This window comes from Bubalus bubalis, chromosome 1, assembly GCF_019923935.1.
Source record: "Bubalus bubalis isolate 160015118507 breed Murrah chromosome 1, NDDB_SH_1, whole genome shotgun sequence".
In the NCBI taxonomy this organism is placed as follows: domain Eukaryota; kingdom Metazoa; phylum Chordata; class Mammalia; order Artiodactyla; family Bovidae; genus Bubalus; species Bubalus bubalis.
The window spans coordinates 151373983-151393357 of NC_059157.1; the positions used below are offsets into that span (position 1 = coordinate 151373983).

The window sequence follows — 19375 nt, forward strand, 5'->3', positions numbered from 1 at the left end:
CCTGGAAACTGCATAGTCACACAGGGCCCTGCACTTAAAAGGGCACTGTATTTTGTATAATGTTCTGCTGTTATTGTTTTGAAATTCTTAATAATTTTTTTACAAACAGTCCTGTATTTCATTTTGCACTGGGCTCCATGAATTATGTAGCTGGTCTTTAGGCTGAACCATGTTTGAACTGAGTTTTAACAGATGAAAAGGGACTCATATAGATCTGTATTATTCAATATGGTAGGGATTCATACAGAAAGGTATTATTCAATATGGTGGCTACTTAAATTTAAAGTAAGTAAAATTAAAAATCCATTTCCTCCATGTCATTAGCTACACTGCATGGCTCAGTAGTTACAAATGATTAGTGCCTATGGTACTGGAAAGCAGAGAGCATTTTTATCATCACAGATAGTTCGACAGAGGATGAGATGGTTGATGGCATCATCAACTCAATGTTCATGAGTTTGAGTAACTCCAGGAGATAGTGAAGGACAGGGAAGCTTGGTGTGCTGCAGTCCATGGGGTTGCAAAGAGTCCAGCATGACTGAGTGACTTAACAACCACAACAAATGGTTCTATTAGATGGCACAGTTCTAGACTCTTGCTGGAGTTAGATTTGAGAAGTACTACTATAGAAGTTGTGAGCCTTGGGTGAGGCAGGTGGTGTGGCTCTGGGGTGCAGGGAATCAGGAAGTGAAAGTGTATTCTGATGGGGAGGTGGGTACAAAGACAGGTGCATGAAAATGGACTGAGAGCAGGAACCAGAACAGCAGGAGTTTGCTGACTGAGCCAGAATAAAGAGCTTTGTAACCCTTTAGACCGTGCCCTGTGGAGAGCCACTGACCTATTTAAAACCAGAAGTGCATGGAAAGATGTGAGTTTAAGGAAGACAGTCCTCATAGTAATGAGAAGGATCGGATGGGCAACTCAGAAGTCAGAGGAACAGACAGAAAGCTCTAACACAAACCCAAGTGAAAAATGAGGTTTTCTGGGGAGCAGGGGATGGATCAGAAGGTCCGGTTTCAGAGAGAAAGAGAATCCACAGGGTCTTGGTGACTGTTCTTGTGGAGTAATGCAGAGGGAAGAATTAAGGATCAAACTTGGAAGACTGATAAATGAGACTGCTTTAACCGAATTTGGAATCTAGGAGAATAAACAGGTTTTATGGGAAGGTACTGAGGTTAACTCGAACACATTCAATTTGAAATATTCTAGAATATTTGTTTATCAGTCTCCCCACCTGCCAAATGAGGTGGTGGTAGCATCATCCCACAGGACTGATGTATTAATAATCAACTGACAGAGTATATGTGAATATACTTTGTTCATGCCTAAGTGCCATGGACTTGTTATCTAGCATCAGTCCTGTATGTATCTGTGGTCTGATGGAAAGAAGCAGCAGGGGAGTGCAAAATGCCTGCGTTTGCACAAAAGCAGCACCATCCATCTAGTTCAGTAAGACAGGAGACACTGAGGAAAATGCCAAAGAGAATGATAAATGTGGACAGTCAAGTAAGAAATATCGGATAACAAATCATCAATTAGAAATACACCCCAGCTGCTTCTAAACATAATAAATTGTCAAAGCTTTCCATCAAGTGGGAGAAGACAAGTGGAGTTACAATGAGATCTTGGAGAAAACACATATTGAAAAATTCAACTGAGTAATTAGTAGCAGCATTTACTGCAGATTAGATACCTTCTCCAGAATTAGTTCTGCCTTGGAACATACACAGCCTATATATTATAAACTGCTGTTACTTTTTGATTTTCATCTGCAGACACATTTAAAGTTAAATGTAATATGTCCTTAAAGATGGTTGCTAGTTCAAACTTGTCATTAAGCATACTGCTTCTTAACACTTAATTATATGTTTGAAAAACTGTTAGGAACCTTAACTATCTGATTAGATGGTATTCCGGTGTGAAACGTGACTCTTTGATACATGATGTTCTTTCAGAATTTGGAGGCAGTGTAAGACTCTTAAATTAGTTTTGCTTTTGCAAAGTAAGCAAATAACCTGATGTTAAACCTCAGTTGCTGCTGCTGCTGCTAAGTCACTTCAGTCATGTCCAACTCTGTGCGACCACATAGACGGCAGCCCACCAGCCTCCCCCGTCCCTGGGATTCTCCAGGCAAGAACACTGGAGTGGGTAAACCTCAGTTAGGTTATTTAATTAAATTTCGTATCTATCTGTTGAAGATTTGTCACAGTAAGGCAGAGTGGTCGGGTGTGGTCCTTCCTTCATGGAGCTGGTATCTCCTAGCAGAGACACCTGTAAACTGGTACAAGGGAAAATGAGTGAGTGCTCACAGAATTTGAAACAGGCTGGGGTGATAAGGGCAAACAAGAGCTTAAGAGCAGTATCTGCCATCAGAGGTTATAAATCCACAGTTTTATGACTCAATCTGAAGTTATCTGAATAAGGCTCTGAGAGCCAATCTAATGTCAAGGTGTCAGCATCAGCCTTCCATCTCCCAGGGTGGTGCAGACAGTAGAAATCTTCCACTTAGTTTAGCTAGCTGTGGCCCCAATATCCACAGCTGTTCCTGCTGACAGGGAATCTAGTAGCCCATCCCTTCAATCTGGGTTGGCCTCATGGTCTCTTCTGATCTACAGAATGTGGCATATGTGACCCTGTGTGACTTCCCAGCTATGCCCTAACTCTGACCACTTCCACCTTCATACTCTTGGGTGCTGCCCACAGACTGAGAATGGAGCACATGGAGGATGAGAAGCCCTGAAGATGCTCCAGAAGAATCATGGCCAGCAGTGGATGGCATCACCAACTGCCAGACACATGCTGAAGCCACCTTGGACTTTCAGCTTAGCTGACTCTCCAGTTCAGGGGTTGGCAAACTATTAATACAAACATGACCCTCAGCCTGTTTCTATGTAGGGCCCTTGAGCTAAGAATAACTTTTGCTTTTTAAAGGCTTATAAAAAAATTAATAAACAACAGAAGAATATGAACTGAAGTGAAAGTCGTTCAGTTGTGTCCAACTCTTTGCAGACCCCATGGATTGTACTCTGCCAGGCTCCTCTGTCCATGGGATTTCCCAGGCAAGAATACTGGAGCAGGTTGCCACTTCTTTCTCCAGGGAATCTTCCAGACTCCAGGGATCGAACCCAGGTCTCCCATGTTGTGGGCAGACTTTTTACTGTTTGGGCCACCAGGGAAGGCCAATGAGACAGAAACAAAAGCTAAAATGTGCACAATCTACCACCCTTTGCAGAAACTTCTGCTGACTCATCAACATAACTATGTGAGTAAATCCAGATAAAACCACAGAGGAGTCAAGCAACCAACCCTAAGAATTGTGAGGAATATTAAATGGATATTTTCAATATATGGGATGCAATCAGTTCAGTTCATTTGCTCAGTTGTGTCTGGTTCTTTGTGACCCCACGAACCGCAGCACGGCAGGTCTCCCTGTCCATCACCAACTCCCGGAGTTTACCCAAACTTATGTCCATCGAGTTGGTGATGCCATCCAACCATCCCATCCTCTGCTGTCCCCTTCTCCTCCCGCTGTCAATCTTTCCCAGCATCAGGGTCTCTTCAAATGATTCAGCTCTTCACATCAGGTGGCCAAAGTATTTGAGTTTCAGCTTCAACATCAGTCCTTCCAATGAACACCCAGGACTGATCTCCTTTAGGATGGACTGGTTGGAGCTCCTTGCAGTCCAAGGGACTCTCAAGAGTCTTCTCCAACACCACAGTTCAAAAGCAGCAATTCTTTGGCGCTCAGCTTTCTTTATAGTCTAACTCTCACATCCATACATGACCACAGGAAAAACCATAGCCTTGACTAGACGGACCTTTGTTGGCAAAGTAATGTCTCTGCTTTTGAATATGCTATCTAGGTTGGTCATAACTTTCCTTCCAAGGAGTAATCGTCTTTTAATTTCATGGCTGCAGTCACCATCTGCAGTGATTTTGGAGCCCCAAAAAATAAAGCCAGCCACTGTTTCCACTGTTTCCCCATCTAATGGGATGCAACAAGATAACTGAATCACACACTGAATAAATGCTACACAAAGAAATAGGAAACTGCCTTGAAGGAAATAATCTTTTGAAGGTTTTGCAACTTTTCTTCTCACTTATTTCACTTGGGAGGATTTCTTCCCCCTAGTCTGCTGTCCATGGCTCTGTTTCACATCCTGGGGAGGTTTTGCCATCTATGAGCACATATACCCACTCATTATTCATGGGACATTCAAAACATTTTAAAAACAGGAATTGGAATATAACTTTTCAAAAATAAAAATACAGAATTCGTAAGATACAGTATAAGTGTCCTAAAGCATCCTTCCAAATACAGAGGCTGATTTTTTTTTTCCCCATATATTACTGTATTTGCAATGGAGCCTTCCTAGTTTTGTTACCAGTGGACTTTCTTTACTTGGTGAGGTGAGCTGTCAGCCAAGGTGAGGTGAAGAATGGCTATGATAAAGGCACCAGCAGGCAGCAATCACTTTACATTTTGCAAAGGGCACAACTACCTGCCAGGGCTGGAGCAGGAAAAGAATCATAACCACAGCTTCCAATCTGAATATTTACAGAGTGTCAACCAAGTCCAGTGTTTGGACCTACACTGCTACTATCCGAAAATAATTTTGTCGTACACCCATTTTTAACTCCTATATCCAACTCAAATCACCATAAATAATTTTTAAGTGTATATTTCACATCCGTATTCTTCCTCTTCTGTAGGGGAAAAAAAATCCACTTTGATAAAGGAGAAGCAGTTGAACCAAAGAATCTGTAAACAAAAAGAAATATGGCCCCATATCTATAGTGTTGATGAAAATATATAGATCACAGTTGGGAGTGGGTAGTTATGACTAGTGTGAGTGTGTGATTAGTTGCCCAGTCGTGTCCAACTGTTTGTGATTCCATGGACTGTAGCCCACCAGGCTCCTCTGTCCATGGGATTCTCCAGGCAAGAATACTGGAGTGGGTTGCCATTCCATTCTCCAGGGGATCTTCCCAACCCAGGGATTGAACCCACGTCTCCTGCATTACAGGCAGATTCTTCACCAACTGAGCCACCAGGGAAGCCCCGGTTATGACTAGGTTTGAAGTTAAATAGATGATCCAGCCCCACCTGATTTTAAGCAAAGGACCACTATGATGAAGACTACACATTTAAGTTTGCATTTGGCCGAGAGGACTGTGGTAGCTCCTTTCCAAATATGTTCCCTCCCCACCCCGACAATGAGCCTCATCTCCTGTTTATGCCTTGTCTGATCTTCTCCCCTTGAATCTTTTTTTTCTCTCCTTGAATCTTGAATAGTCCTATGCTTGCTATTGATCAATAAAATGTTATCTAAAATGATGTTACATAACTTTCAAGGCTAGCTTCTTTTTTATTTTTGGCTGTGTTCCATCTTCATTCCTGCATGGGCTTTTCTCTAGTTGCAGCAAGCAGGGGTAACTCTTCATTGCAGCACACAGATTCTCATCGCAGCGGCTTCTCCTGTTGTGGAGCACGGGCTCTAGGGCTCATGGGCTTCAGTAGTTGCGGTTCCTAGGTTCTAGACCACAGGCTCAATAGATGTGGCCCACAGGCTTAGTGGCTCCGAGACCTGTGGGATCTTCCCGACCCAGGGATCTAACCTGTGTCTCCTGCATTGGCAGCAGATTCTTTACCACTGAGCTACCAGAGAAGCCCCAAGGCTAGCTTCTGCCTTGGACTCTTAGAAAGCTGACTCTGATAAAATTCAGATCAACTGGCAGAGGGATGAGCAGACACTCATTTGCTGATGCAAACAAAAACCATTGATATGATCCACTGACTTAGACTGACTTACTAAAAATTGTCGAAGTGGCCATTGTTATACAGTGTAAACTTGACCTAGATCTCACCCAGTGGAGCTTATGAGCATAAATGGATGAGCTCACACTCCTGGGTATTTATGATATGAGCCACAGACTGAGACTACATATATATATATTATATATTCTTGAGATTTGTTTCTGTTATTGGAATGGAACTGGGAGTTTAGTTCAGGTTTGCTCAGTTAAATACAGGAAACTTCCCTTGGATTTTATCAAGTCTTCTTAAAACATCACAAGATGTCTTCTTAAATACATCACAAGACCTTGTAGAAAGTATCACTATTTTTTACCAGTGAGCGAGTGAAAGTCAATCGGTCATGTCCGACTCTTTGCTATCCCATGTACTACACAGCCCATGGAATTCTCCAGGCAAGAATACTGTAGTGGGTAGCCTTTCCCTTGAATTATCCATAAGAATGGGCTTCCCAGGTGGCACTAGTGGTAAAGAACCTTTCTGCTAATGCAGGAGACAAGAGATATGGCTTCAATCCCTGGCTAGGGAAGATCCCCTGGCGAAGGAAATGGGAACCCACTCCAGTATTCTTGCCTGGAGAATCCCATGGAGAGAGGAGCCTGGAGAGTTACAGTCCATGGGGTTGCAAAGAGTTGGACACAGGAGCCTGGAGAGTTACAGTCCACGGGGTACAAAGAGTTGGAGACAACTAAAGCAACTTAGCATGCACACATACATCCAAAAGAACTCTAAGGTGGCTCAAACTTCACCAAGTACAGAATTTTACTGTTCTTTGAATGAAGTGAGTATGTAATTTAATGAGGCTTTTAACATTAGGTGATCTGAAATAGGAGGTACCAGAATAATCCAAATGATTACTCCATCTGCCTAGGTGAGTAGATTTGTAACCTATGTTCTCCTTGCAGGGATCTAGGACCTTCTCCTCCAAACATTTCCAAAGTCCCCACTCCACTGATCACTCATTAACTACAAAAGAGTAAATGGACTTTAATAGAGAATCTGGAGAACACTTCAGATTTCAGTGACCACTGATACTGGTACAACTTAATATTATGCATATAAGAATAACAGGTGCTTAATATTTAAAATGTTCTTCCTGAAGGAAAACAATAAGAAGAGCACCTCATAAAGTGTGCCATCTTATAAGGGTTCTTGCCATCTAATCAAACCAAAGAATTGATGCTCTCAAATTGTGGTGCTAGAGAAGACTCTTAAGAGTCCCTTGGACAGTAAGAAGATCAAACCAGTCAGTCCTAAAAGAAATCAACCCTGAATATTCATCAGAAGGACTGATACTGAAGCTCCAATACTTTGGCCACCTGATTCAAAGAGCTAACTCATTGGAAAAGACCCTGATGCTGGGAAAGATTGAGGGCAGGGGGAGAAAGGGGCAGCAGAGGATGAGATGGTTGGATAGCATCATCAACTCAATGGACATGACTTTGCGCAAACTCCAGGAGATAGTGAAGGACAGGGAAGCCTGTCGTTCTGCAGTCCATGGGGTTGCAAAGAGTAGGACGTGACTTTGTGATTGAACAACAACAATCAAACCTCTTAACCTTTCTTCAAGCTTACAGGCAAAGTGGTATCTAATTTTTTAGAGAAAAAAATGAAATGACATCAGAAGGAAAACAAAGTCAGACAAATTAAGAAAGAATCCTTTGGTTAAATAATTGGCACACACTCTTCAAAAACGTAATACCACAAAAACAGGTAGAGGGTTTATTTTCTATTTATCCTCCAATAAAACAGACAACCATAACAACAAAAGCATGCATGACTCTTTATTGGGCTATTTCTCCATAAAACCAAGACAAAACTTTTTTGAAAACTGTATAAATTTGCAAATGGGCTAGATATTCAGTTCAGTTCAGTCGCTCAGTTGTTTCCAACTCTTTGTGACCCCATGAATTGCAGCACTCCAGGCCTCCCTGTCCATCACCAACTCCCGGAGTTCACTCAGACTCATGTCCATCGAGTCGGTAATGCCATCCAGCCATCTCATCCTCTGTCGTCCCCTTTTCCTCCTGCCCCCAATCCCTCACAGCATCAGAATCTTTTCCAATGAGTCAACTCTTTGCATGAGGTGGCCAAAGTACTGGAGTTTCAGTTTTAGCATCATTCCTTCCAAAGAAATCCCAGGGCTGATCTCCTTCAGAATGGACTGGTGATATTAGGTGATATCAAATTACCAAGTTTCTTAGATGTGATTTAGTTTCTAATGTGGTTGCACTGAAGAATGTCTTTGTCTTTATTTAGGCAAGAGACAGCATAGAAAGAAAGCAAAATGTTAAGAGTTACTCATTTCTTGGAGGAATGGACATGGGCGTTCACTGAACTATTCTTCCAGCTTTTCACACTGCAATGGTGCAGCCAAACGGTTCACAGTACAACAGAATGGGAAGCAGTTTTCAGATGGCACTACGTAAGGGTGCCAAGAGAAGAGAGGAAATACTATTCCTGTGTTAATTCAACAACCACCACCCAGAGATGGGTACAACCAGAGGCATGCCTCAAAAACAGCACACTCAGCTCCCACGCCTCAAAGCCTCTCCATTCCTCCCAGGGAGCAGCAGTTTGGTGGGACAGACTTCCTCTGAATTCTCCAGGGCAAAGGAAGAGTCAGTTCAGTTCAGTTCAGTCGCTCAGTCGTGTAGGACTCTTTGCGACCCCATGAATCGCAGCATGCCAGGCCTCCCTGTCCATCACTATCTCCCGGAGTTCACTCAGACTCATGTCCATCGAGTCAGTGATGCCATCCAGCCATTTCATCCTCTGTTGTCCCCTTCTCCTCCTGCCCCCAATCCCTCCCAGCATCAGAGTCTTTTCCAATGAGTCAACTCTTCGCATGAGGTGGCCAAAGTACTGGAGTTTCAGTTTTAGCATCATTCCTTTCAAAGAACACCCAGAGCTGATCTCCTTCAGAATGGACTGGTTGGATCTCCTTGCAGTCCAAGGGACTCTCAAAAGTCTTCTCCAACACCACAGTTCAAAAGCATCAATTCATTGGCACTCAGCTTTCTTCATAGTCCAATTCTCACATCCATACATGACCACTGGAAAAACCATAGCCTTGACTAGACAGACCTTTGTTGGCAAAGTAATGTCTCTGCTTTTGAATATGCTATCTAGGCTGGTCATAACTTTTCTTCCAAGGAGTAAGCGTCTTTTAATTTCATGACTGCAATCACCATCTGCAGTGATTTTGGAGCCCCCAAAAATAAAGTCTAACACTGTTTCCACTGTTTCCCCATCTATTTCCCATGAAGTGATGGGACCAGATGCCAAGAGTACTGAGCGGCATTTCACCAGAGCGCGCGACGCCAGGGACTTATGTTCACACCCTGGACCATTGTAACCCCGACGTATCCCCACCCTCCGTTTTCTATAGATTCTAAAAGGAAAACGTGCATTTCTTACGCGAGAGCAAAAGAACCCCCCAGGGTTTCTTCTTTCCTTCCTAGCTCTGTGCGGAGTGCAATAAGTAAATCCCTCCCAGATTGCCTCGAGGCCGGACATTTACGCAACTTGAAAATAGGGCTAGGAGAGCAAATAGGAGCGTGTCTTAAATCGAAATCCTTTCCGAAGTCGGCCACTACATCGACTCACCCCGGCTAGGCTCAACTGTAAATTGCCTACCTAGCAACCCGGTGCGTGACATGCAAACTGATGGCGAGGATCCAGAGCGCGCGCCCGGACCACCGCGGAGGGCTGGAGGCAGATCCCCGCGCTCTCTAGCTGGGTTCGGGGCTCGCGCGTGCGTACGAGCGAGCTAGCGAGGGGCTCCCGGGCGCCGCGCGTGGTCTGCGCGCGCCCGGCCGTGCGTGTGGCTGCGGGAGGCTGCGTGTGCGCGCAGGGAGGGACAGTCCGCCGTCCGCCCGCGTCGGAGCAGGGTGCGCGCCCTGCGCGGGAGGTGAGTGTGGGCAGGGGCTCTACGGAGGCGCGGAAGCCTTGGAGAGCACACCCTCCCGCCCCGACTCCCCGGGTTGGGTGGCGGGCGTGGCCCTAGGGCCCGCTCATTCCGCGCCGCGCCCTCTTCAGGGACACCCGGGCCGGGGCGGCTCGGCTGAGAGGCGGGCAGGGCGGTGCTCCCTACTCCTCAGGCCCTCTCCCGGAGCGCGGCTGGGGTGGAACCGCGATCAGCCGAGCCCTGGGGCTCTGGCCTCCTCGACGTTCAGCTGCCCCACAGGGTGAGCGCGGGAGATGGGGCCCCGTGGGGCTGTGGGCGACATCGCGGAGCGCCGGGCTGCGTGGTGGGGCCAGGCCGAGGCTAGAAGGAGCCCGCTGTCCTCCCTGACCCGCCCCAGGGCGCAACCCGCCCCAGCCCGTCGCCTTGGGCCGCTCAGGTGGCACATTCTAGGAGCAGCCGGTGGCTCTTTGGCCGAGTCGGCGGGGGAGGAGACGGGACGGTGTTTCGGTGTCGGATTCCCCAGCAGGCCTGGGGTAATTCATTGCCCAGACTCTGGGGAAGGGCCCAGAAGCCGAATTGTGGGAATCCCTCCCTCCCTGGGGACGGATCGGAAAGAATATGGACCTAAGAAGGATGGGCGGGCTAATTGGCAAGAGGGAGGAGGAAACCTCCAGGGGCTGGGGCTATGTGATTTTTAAGAGGCGGTCTTAGCAAGCCTACAAGTCATTTTAAAGGAAACCTTGAAGGTGTAATGGAGCCTCACTTTTTCAAGCAGTAAGTAATGATACCAGCAAGAAGCAGGAGTAGCATTCCGTAGTCCTTCTTTCTCTTCCACTTCTCACTGCTTTTCTAGGAGGGAAATTTGCAAAGCAGAGATGGTTTTCTTTCCTCTCTAGCGTTTAGGAGGTGGCTTCTTTGTCAGCCACAAGTTTTTTTTTTTTTTTTTCCCTTCTGTTTTTAGAGTTAAGGAAGATTTGAGTTTGCAGTCCTCAGCTGGGAACGGCTTTGTGTTTGGCCCTTTTTTCCCCAGGCGGCTTAGACAGAGGTAGGGAGCTGAGTTTTTGCTCTCAAAATGTGTTGATGCCTGATAAAAGCATACGTTGAACCTGTATCAGTGTAGAGAAAGGAACTATTTACTATTTAGAGGTAAGAGTCTAAGACTCTTTTTTTCTCCTCAACAGAAAGTTCATTCAAACGAATGGTTGTTGGGTAATTTCAGTCCTGAAAATAAAACCTGTTATCTAGACAGTTGTTCAGTTGCTCAGTGGTGTCAGACTCTTTGCGATCCCATGGATTGCAGCACGCCGGACTTCCCTGTCATTCACCATCTCCCAGAGCTTGCTCAAACTCAGTGTCCATCAAGTCGGTGATGCCATCCAACCATCTCATCCTCCGTCATCCCCTTCTCCTCCTGCCTTCAATCTTTCCCAGCATCAAGGTCTTTTCCAGTGAGTCAGTTCTTCACATCAGGTGGCCAAAGTATTGGAGCTTCAGATTCAGCATCAGTCCTTCTGGTGAATATTCGGTACTGATTTCCTTTAGAATTTACTGGCTTGATCTCCTTGCATTCCAAGCGACTCTCCAATACCACAGTTTAAAAGCATCAATTCCTCACTGCTCAGCCTTCTTCACTGTCCAACTCTCATATCCATACATGACCCCTGGAAAAACCATTGCTTTGACTAGATGGACCTTTGTTGGCAAAGTAATGTCTCTGCTTTTTAATATGCTGTCTAGGTTTGTCATAGCTTTTCTTCCAAGGAGTAACCATCTTTTAATTTCATGGCTGCAGTCACCATCTGCAGTGATTTTGGAGCCCAGGAAAAGAAAGTCTGTCACTGTTTCCATTGTTTCCCCATCTATTTGTCATGAAGTGATGGGACCAGATGCCATGATCTTTGTTTTTTAAATGTTGAGTTTTAAACCAGCTTTTTCATGCTCCTCTTTTGCTTTCATCAAGGGGCTCTTTAGTTTCTCTTCGCTTTCTGCCATAAGGGGTGGTGTCATCTGCATATCTAAAGTTATTGATATTTCTCCCGGCAGTCTTTGATTCCAACTTGTGCTTCATCCAGCTCAACATTTTGCATGATGAACTTTGCATATAAGTTAAATAGTAGGTTGACAATAATCAGCCTTCATGTACCCCTTTTCCAACTTGGAACCAGTCCGTTGTTCCATATCCAGTTCTAATTGTTGCTTCCTGACCTGCATACAGGTTTCTTAGGAGGCAGGTAAGGTGGTCTGGTATTCCCATCTCTTTCAGAATTTTCCACAGTTTGTTGTGATCCACACAGTCAAAGGGTTTAGCATAGTCAGTGAAGCAGAAGTAGATGTTTTTCTGAAATTCTCTTGCTTTTTCTATGATCCACCGGATGTTGGCAATTTGACCTCTGATTCCTCTGTCTTTTCTAAATCCATCTTGAACATCTGGAAGTTTGTGGTTCACCTACTGTTAAAGCCTAGCTTGGAGGATTTTGAGAATTACTTTGCTAGCATGTGAGATGAGTGCAATTTTGCGGTAGTTTGAACATTCTTTGGCATTGCCCTTCTCTGGGATTGGAATGAAAACTTGCTAAATTTTCCAAATTTTGAGTGCTGGTATATTGAGTGCAGCACTTTCACAATATCATCTCTTAGGATTTGAAGTAGCTCAGCTGGAATTCCATCACCTCCACTAGCTTTGTTTGTAGTGATCAAGACAGTGGCCAAATATAAATCCAGATGAGATGCATGAAGTGATTTGAGAGCAAGGAGAAAGAGAGGATCAAAGCTTTAACAGAAATGAAAATAATGTTGATAATAGGTATAGAGCATTAATTTTATGAATTTTTTAAACATTTTATTTTGTTTGGGGATGTAGCTGATTAATAATGTTATGATAGTTTCAGGTGAACAGCAGAGGGACTCAGACATACATATACATGAATCCATTCTCCCCCAAACTCCTCTCCCATCCAGGCTGCCACATACCATTGAGCAGAGTTCCATGTTCCTTACAGGAATAGGTGCTTGTTGCTTATCCATATAGCAGTGTGTACATGTTGATCCCAAAATCCCCAACTATCCCTCCCCTTCCCCCACAACCATAAGTTCGTAGAACATTAATTTTAGATGTTATCATGTCCAGTGTTGTTATGACTGAAATAAATTCTTTTTCTGTTCTTCTGTTCAGTAGTTCATGGCAAACCTTGTAATTAAAGCATGGAATATGGAAAACAAAACACTTCAGCTGGTACTTTAGTCTCATGTGAAATTCTACAGGTAAGCCCATCTTATTTTAATTGAGAAATTATCCATATTGGTTAAAATTGCATATAATAGTCTCCTTTATAAGATTTTAAGGATCATTTATGCAGCTGCAAGTTTTGTTGTATATTCTAATATATTTCTTTCCCTAAAAGATTTGAGGAGTTTAAAGAGTTAAGCTCAATTAAACCATTTAAGATTATATAAAGATATATGTGTGTGTGTGTGTGTGTGTGTGTGTATATATATATATATATATAATCATCATAAAACACCATGGTATCTCAGGAAAACATAGCTATATATACACTAAATTTAGTGGTCATATTCAACTCAAGATCAGACTCAACTCTCTTTTTCCCTAAAAAAATACTCCATTGAATATTTCTCTCTTTTTCTTCCCTTTCGCATGATTTGCCTTGTCTCTGTGTCCAGTCTTCAGCTCTGTTCTGTTCACTATTGGATAATATAGGTAGAACCCTGTTTTAGGAAATGCCTTTATCCCTTCTGCCACCATATATAATGTCCAGGCCAAATACACTTTTCTGTTGCATCTCTAACAGCTATCATCGCTCAGCCCTGCTCACTGTGTAGTAGGTACCCACGCTACAACTTCATGAATGAGATTCACAATGGGAGAGTCAAACAGGGTGCTTTTAAATGGCCTGGCACAACAGATTCAAGAGTTGCAATCTGTTTAATAGGCTCTTTGGCAAATATCTATTTTGAGTCTATGAGCATTGATTTTGTTTTAGTACACTGCTGCATATAATAAATATTGATTTGCTTTTGCAACCAGAGCTTTTGATACATTGTGAATTAGAAGAGAAGGGAAGGCATGGTAAAGCTAGAAGTGACTTGTAGGGGGTCTTCCTCCATCTTCTCCAGGTGGGCTTTGCTCATAATGTTCAGTCTGTTGTGAACCTTCCTCTACACTCTGCATTGTGTTTGAAACTTGAGGGCCAGGCAGCCCAGTCTCTGTCATAGGTCCAGCGTATTGAATGAATGAATGAAATACATTCAGATAGCTAAGGACAAGAGAAGCGGTAACTTGGTTTGACAGACAAGAGTGACAAGAGATCTGTTAATACTCCTCATCTAGGGCCACAATGGGAAGAAGTATTAACTAGAGCAGCTTTCACTGTCTATTCCTCCAACGAGTGAAGCTCTAACAAAACAGAGACAGGCAGCCAAGCTGTCAAGTCAGCCTTGGTGCTACTCTGCCTGACTTGCTACTCAGTCTTTGCTGCACTGGCTACTTGCTACTCAATCTTTGCTACACTTCCAGTTTTTCTAGCTTTTCTGGACCTGGTTATCCTGTTGCTTCTTCCCACAGGCTACTCTGTCATGTGACTCCCTCAGACTGCCCACCACTCAGGGCAGAGTTGTGTCAACTTTTTTGTACACTTTGTTCCCGGCACCAGAATCTGGAAAGGCTGTGAGGTTGGACTCTTCTATAGGCCTGTGCTCTAGAGAAGGATCATAGCATTTAGAGTTGAACCTGAACTTGGGTTCCAGGTCCACCTGTTCTTGGGCTGCAGTGGTCTCTGAAAAAATGACATGGTGACACCCATTTTACCATGTTGTGAAATGTGCTTTGTAAATTGCTATTAAGCCCAAATGTCCACTTAACCTTAAAACAAACAAACCCTGCTGACAACATTGTAAATCAACTATACTTCAATTCAAAAAATAATTAAAAAAATGTTTTAAACCCTGCTTAAAATTCTAACATGTATTACAAATTACAAAAAGTACACTCTGTGTGTGTATGTGTGTGTGTTGGATACAGTTGCATATAGGGCAAAAGCAAAGAGAAAATTGCAAATGAAAAGCAAAGAGAAATTGCAAATGAAAAGCAAAGAGAAAATTGCAGATTGGCAGGTCCTGCTACTTTTGACCGCTCTTCAGGTCCTGCTGCTTTTGACTGCTCTTCATCTTTCTCAGCCTAAAGATCCTACACTCCACAACTGCAGAAATCTGTGAAATACAGATGTCCTCTATCTGCAGTTCTAGGGCTTCCTCAGATACCAAAATGCATCACAAGTCCTTAAGATGGCATAATAGTTGCATATAATCCATGCACATCCTCCATATACTTTAAATCATCTCTAGGTTACTTCTAATACCTAATATAAATGTTATGTAAATGATAACATTTAGTTATGTTATTTGTAAATACAAGGTAAATTATATGTAAATAGTTGCCAGTGCACATGGCAAATTCAAGTTTTGCTTTTGGGAACTTTTTGAATTTTTTTTTTTTACATTTTTAATCAAAAATTAGTGGAGCCCATGGCTGCAGAGCGCTGTATTCCCTCCTATTGTTATTCCTACACTAAAATACCTTGTTTATAAACAGTGTATGCCTTTTTAAAATATGTTTTTAAAAGCCCAGGTGTCTTCTACCTCAATAGGCAGAAGACTGGAGGCTTCTACTCTAATGAGGCTGGAATGAAGGGCATTCCTCCCACACATCTGAGTATCTGAAGGTGGTACTGCTGCCACCTGCAGGGGGTGCAAGGGCAGAATGGGGCAATGGTAATGAAGCTTTAGGTATTTATACTCACTGTCTACCTCAAACTGTATAACAACCACAGAGTTAGGCTTAATATGAATGGTTTTCTTGAACTCATTGTACTTCAAATCCATTCTTAAAAATGGAACAACTTTAAACTGTTATGCAAAATGAAGCCTTTTCTATATCCTACATTTTATTTTATTTTTAACGTTTATTTATTTATTTGGCTGTCCTTGGCCTTAGTTAACGGCATGCGGGATCTAGTTCTCTGACCAGGGATCAAACCTGGATCCCCTGCATTGGGAGTGGGGAATCTTAGCCACTGGACCACCAGAGAAATCCTCTATATACTACATTTTAAACATGAATAGCAAAGTTATGGAATCTTGAAGTTGGAAGGGACCTTAGAAGTTATCTAAAATAACTTAAAATTCAGTAAGGAATTAATCTTTGAAAATTTCTGCCTACTGCTTCAAGATTTCTGTTGGTGAGGAGCAGCCCCTTCTAGTACAGTCGTCTGTACTGAATCTTCCCACTGATTTTTATCCTTAGGCTTCCATCTGCCCCCCAGAGTTATACTGATGTATTGTTCAAAGTATCTGAAAGCATCTATCATGGTCCTTCTAAGCTTTTGTTTTCCCCAGAACAGAATATGCCCCAGTTGCTTCAGCCACTACTTCATACAGTCCTTATTATGGGAGATGATAAACCCCTAACCTTCCTCTGCACTAAATCTAACTTGTCAGTTTTCTTTTTAAAATGGAACATATATGTGGCTATAGGATTATGATCCCTTTTGCCCAGACTTTTTCCTGTTTCTTGAACCTAAGAGTGTATTAGGGGTTTTAGTGTGTGTGTGTTTTGGCAGGACACATTATGGTATTAACTTGTAGAATTTCTGTAAGCATTGTCATTCATTTACAAGCACTTGGGAAATGCTTTCTGTCCTAGACATTGGGGACTCAGCAGCTGTAAAAATGAACATTGTCTGTGTTCTGCTGGAACTAGACAGGGCCTGAGAAGTATCTGGCCCACTCTCTTAAAGATTCTAATGAGAGAAGCAACGCCCAAAATTCAGTAACTTGTCCCCTTCTTCAGCCCTTGGAACTAGAATCCTTGTGTCCTCAATATCCAGTTACTCCTTTACATCACCAGCTTTCTTCATATTGAGTGCACACTCAACTAAAACATTTAAGTCTTCATAACTTCGACTGCTGTTAAAATGATCTCCCATCCTTTCTTGTACAGTTGGTTCTTTGAACTCTGACACAGATCAGTAAATTTGTTTTCACCAGATTTCATCTTGCTTTGGTTCTATTCTAAGCTGTTGAAAGTTTTTTAGATTGTAATTATATCTTCTAATGAATATGCTATTTTTTCCCTGCTTTCTCCTGTCTTCAAAATTGAACATTATCTTTCAGCTTTTATTGTCTTTGTTTTTGCATTCACAGTTCTCTGATGAACATACATTTGTAATTAGAAACATTGTATATGTTTTTTAAATAATTAAATTAATTTTCACTTTGCAGAAAATAAGCAATGTTTTTGTACCCCAGGGAAGAATATCAGATTATTTTGGCTTAAATAATTATACCATTGCCATAATGCTCTTTTCCATTTCCCTGGAACCCTTGTATTTGACCTGATCCCTCCACCCATGCCTCCAGTTTATTTTCTTGTACCCAGCATGTTTCTGATGCAAAATGAAAGGTCCATACCTGCATGAATTGTTAGTTATTATTTTTGACTGTTATTAATAACTCATATGTCAGGTTTTGAGAATGGGCATCTTGAGTCTTGCTGTATAAAGATGGTAAGGCTGTGATGCCACTTTACTGTTTCTCTCAAGGTTCAGTGATTAGAAGATGTTTCACCCCACTCAGGGTAGCTCTGGTCATGAGGGTTGCAGCAGATGCCCGAGGATAGGAAGGGCAGTGGCCAGGAATGTGAGGTTTGGAGTTCTATTTGATTTTGGTTCTACCTGTGTTTGTATCTGTGTTTACCTTTGTTTATAGCCTGTGACTTTGGGCAAGATATCAAGTCTTCCCTAAGCCTTAGTTTACTCACCTGTTAAATGTGAACAGTAAAGGTCCTAAAAGCTCCTTAAATCGTAGACTCTCTTGAAGATGACATGACTTAGTGCCTGGTGCTCTTCCCACAGTTGGGACACCCAGGGCCAGCGTATCGTGTGGACACCTGCCTACATAGATTGCACACGGTATCTGAATAAACAGATAACTGATTGAACTGCCAAGCTCTTTTTACCTTTCTGTTGGAGTATGGTGTGCAAAAAGAAAAGTGTACAAGTTAGAAGATAAATTATTAGAGTGACCACACCTGTAGCCACCATCTAGATACAGAAATAGCACATGGCCAGCACCCCTAAAGGTCCTCTCCAGACTCTCTCAATTGTATTTCCTCCCTCTCCTCAGGGGTTACCACTGTCCTGAATTCTAACACCATAGATTACTTCTTGGAGAAGGCAATGGCAACCCACTCCAGTACTCTTGCCTGGAAAATCCCATGGACAGAGGAGCCTGGAAGGCTGTAGTCCATGGGGTCGCTGAGGGTCGGACACGACTGAGCGACTTCACTTTCACTTTTCACTTTCATGCATTGGAGAAGGAAATAGCAACCCATTCCAGTGTTCTTGCCTGGAGAATCCCAGGGACGGGGGAGCCTGATGGGCTGCCGTCTATGGGGTCGCACAGAGTTGGACACGGCTGAAGTGACTTAGCAGCAGCAGCAGATTACTTCAGCCTGCTTTTCAACTTTGTGTAAACAGCATCATAATGTCTCTTCTTCAGGCACCTGGCTTCTTTAGCTCACCATTATGGTTGAGAGATTCTCCATGGTGTCATGGGAGGTTGTAGTTTGTCTTCATTTTGCATAAAGTGCTATTCTCTAAATTTCTTTCTCCTATCATGGGTTGTTTCCAGGTTGGGGCTGTTATGAATAGTGTGCTATTAAGAACTTTCATGAACATTTTTGGGTGTCCTTAAACAGACGTACCCATTGTTGCCTGTTCTACCTGAGGTATAGTAGCCATGTCATTGGGCTACTCAGTTGTATCTCAGTGAAGATTTTTCAGTTTCCATTAATTGAATCAGTTTGTTCAGCTTTTTGTTTTTGTTTTTATTTCAACTATTTAAATATTTATTTGTTAAATTATTAAAATTAGTTTCACAATTCAGTGAATACAAGATGTTCTAGGACAGGATTTCCCGAAATGCAAAATTCTAGTCTTGCCAGAGGCTGTGAAATTTAAAATAGGTTCTTTGTTCAGATAAGTTTGAGAAACGTTGCACAACATATCCTCTTCTCAGAAAATGTACATTAATATGTTAAGAACTCTGAAAAACTCTCCATATGTACACTACTGTGTGTAAAATGGATAGCTAGTGGGAAGCTCTGTACAGCCCAGGGAGTTCAGCTCGGTGCTCTGTGGTGACCTATGAGAGTGGGATAGGGGGTGGGAGGGAGGTTGAGGAAGTGACAGTCTCTAAGTTATGTCCAACTCTTTGCAACCCCATGGAATATATGGTCCATGGAATTCTCCAGGCCAGAATACTGGATTGGGTAGCCTATCCCTTCTCCAGGGGATCTTCCTGAGCCAGGAACTGAACCACAGTCTCCTGCATTGCAGGTGGATTGTTTACCAGCTGAGCTAAAGTTGAGGAGATAGGAGATATATGTATAGTTATAGCTGATTCACTTTATTGTATACCAGAAACCAATACAATTGTAAAGCAACTACACCCCAATAAAAAAATAGTAATAATAGTTTGAACGAAAAAAAAAATAGTTTGAATGATTTCCAGTCTTTTTGTCACAGCCCTTGTGAGGTTCTGTAACCCCTGAAGGTAAGACACAGATGCAGCCA

General features: G+C 42.9%; 1 protein-coding gene across 29 annotated transcripts in view; it reads left to right on the forward strand.

Annotated features, from left to right (window-relative positions):
- Nucleotides 1–9421: 9421 nt before the first annotated feature.
- B3GALNT1 (beta-1,3-N-acetylgalactosaminyltransferase 1 (globoside blood group)) overlaps nucleotides 9422–19375 on the forward strand; it is a 31988-nt gene continuing 22034 nt past the window's right edge. For 9 of the 29 annotated variants that reach the window (XM_044945317.2, XM_025288942.3, XM_025288949.3 and 6 more), the window contains exons 1-2: nucleotides 9748–10005; nucleotides 12898–12986. The gene's annotated coding sequence lies outside the window, so the exon portion shown is untranslated. The other 20 variants (XM_025288856.3, XM_006072828.4, XM_006072832.4 and 17 more) reach the window with 5 other exon arrangements.